Genomic DNA, 2,678 nt, shown 5'->3' with positions numbered 1-2,678 from the left:
TATGTAGGACAAAGAAGGGCAGAATAACCTTGGGGAAATACATACACATGAATGTAAATAAATCCCACACTAAGTAATATAACATTACATATTTTAAATAAGGCATATTATTCCTCTAGTGGAACATTAGAATAATGACTGTAATTGTCAGGTGTTGTTCATTATAGTATGTTATTAAATCAATATAGGAAAAGAAATTTTTTAACTTACAACATTATAAAAATAAAGGGAAACAAAACAAAACAAGACAAATTGATAATGGCAGAACACACCCAATAACATGCTTTATGCAGCTAACTATACAGGTTATTTAGTCATAAAGAAAGTATACCCTCATTAACATAGCTTTTATGCTTTTGACATAACACTTATGCTTTTGATATAGCACAGTTGTAGTATTTAATTTCTGGTCCCTGTTTCATTCTTTATAGGTGTAAATTGTGAGCCACATGTAGCTAAGGAAAATAAATCTGTTCTCCTCTGTTTTCATTCATTTTTGCTATTCCTTTTTTAGGTGCCCTAAATGGCATTTTAATCCATGTGGTTCCTATCTGGAATGACTGTTTTCTTGTTATCAAGAGATAGTATAGGATATTAGTTAAGAGCCTGACTCTAACCCTAGACTCTGTGGGTTTAAATGCCAGCCCTGCCATTCTTACCTACCTGACCTAGAGCAAGACGCTTCATCTCTCAGAGGCTCAGATTCTTCTGTACAATTGGAAATGAGATAGGATTGATAGAAGAATTAAATGAGTTCCTGCATTTTGTACAGTTCTTGAAACATTGTGATCTTTGAATAGATGTCAGCTACTACTATTATTTCTATCTTTTCCTAAGTGTTCTTTAAATGTTGCTTGTGTATTCTGTGCCGCTGGTTTTGGGGCAGGCATAATAATAATGTTAATAATAAAATAACAGAAAGCAAGATTTATTTAGTGCTTACTATATGTTGTGCATTGTGCCAAGTACTTTAAATAATATCCACTGATCTTCACAATACTTGACCAAAGCAACTTAAGCAACTTACCAAAGCAGTTTAAGCAATTTGCAAAGATCATATTGGCAAGAAAGAGGTGCTAGAATTTGATTAGATCCATGCATAATACTTATTCCAAAAGACACCTAAGGAATGCCCTTTGGATGTCCACTGTCATGTATGCTACATTCCAAATAAGCCTGACTACAAACTCTGGAGAATCCATTATGACTTTTCCTTACCCTCCTCACTGGACCATAATGTCCTGTTAAGCACTTCCTGTTTCACTGCTTAATATTTAGATAACAAGTAATCCATTTAGGCAACTTTACAGCTCTGGATTTTATCCAAATGTGCAAACATTCCTTAAAATATTCCAAAGAATGGCAGGAAGAAGATTTCAATTATATGACAGAATGGAAAATTAATAGAAAATTTAAAATGGCTATGAATTACTACACTTTAAGGACATCATCTGAAGTTAAAACTAGAAAACTGCTTTGTTTAAGGAAGAAAACTCTTTGCCCCAAATTAAATACTGCAACTTTGTTTTTGAAAAGTTTTATTTGGCCTTCAAAAGATGTGTGTGTGTGTGTGTGTGTGTGTGTATACATACTTTATATTTCCTTTATTTGAATACCTTTACACAAGATATCTACTGTCCCGTTCAAAGACTTTACTTCTCCCTTCTTTTTTCCATTTGTCATGCACCAATATGCACCTAGACTAATTGACATGTCTGTGTTACCTCATTGATATTTTTAAGCCTTCCAGTTGTAACTCCTGCATTTAACTAAGTAACTGGTATGAGTGTGGAAATGAATATTTCCCACATTCTTGTAAAATAATTTTAATTTAGGAGTAAATGATTACTTGCTTATACATCCCCAATCCCTGTAAGTCCCAAGCAGAATATGAGTCAGATATTTGGAATATTGAGTTTTTTCAGCTTCCAAGACTGTGTCCTTGATTCCTTGAGATTTGAATGAGAAATATGAGACATGGCGATAAGACAGAGATTCTGAAAGGCCGTCCCACTTTCTATCTACATCAGTGATCTCAAGGGATTTCATGTCACGTGTCCTACTCAAGGATATATACATTTGTGTGAATGTGTGTAGTAAAGTATGCACATATGACTGAAAAAATTAGATATAGATTTATTTGAGCTGTTTTCTAAGTGTGAAATTTTCAGATATATTTCCTATTTGCTCTTTTGATTATTTAAAATAATGCTGTTATAAAAACATTAAGATTAGACAAAACAGACAAAATGAATTAATATTTAATGAGGAGGGCAGGATATTCACTGGGAGCGAACATTTGTGTTGTAACATGAAGCTTTCCATTAAAGTCTGTTGCATCACCCCATTGGGAGTAGTTCTAGAGAAATTATCTCTGAAAGTGATGAGTGAGAGGAGAAGGTGCCAACACAAAACAGACAATTCTATAGTGCCCACTAAGATGATAACAAATCATGTAAGAGAAAAAAATATTTTAAGGTGCATGACTGTCAGCTCCCTGGTTCTCAGAGCTTTTCATTTTGCCTTAATCACTGTTCCCATTTTATTTGAACAGAATGTGAATCCTTCATTTACTAGTGCTTTGTTTTTCTCTCATTCATTCATTGTTAATTAAAAATATTTATTGCGGCCGGGCGCGGTGGCTCACGCCTGTAATCCCAGCACTTTGGGAGGCCGAG

This window comes from Mandrillus leucophaeus, unplaced genomic scaffold (assembly GCF_000951045.1).
Source record: "Mandrillus leucophaeus isolate KB7577 unplaced genomic scaffold, Mleu.le_1.0 Scaffold92, whole genome shotgun sequence".
Lineage (NCBI taxonomy): Eukaryota > Metazoa > Chordata > Mammalia > Primates > Cercopithecidae > Mandrillus > Mandrillus leucophaeus.
The sequence above is the reverse complement of the archived record's forward strand: the minus strand, read 5'-3'. Positions refer to the sequence as shown.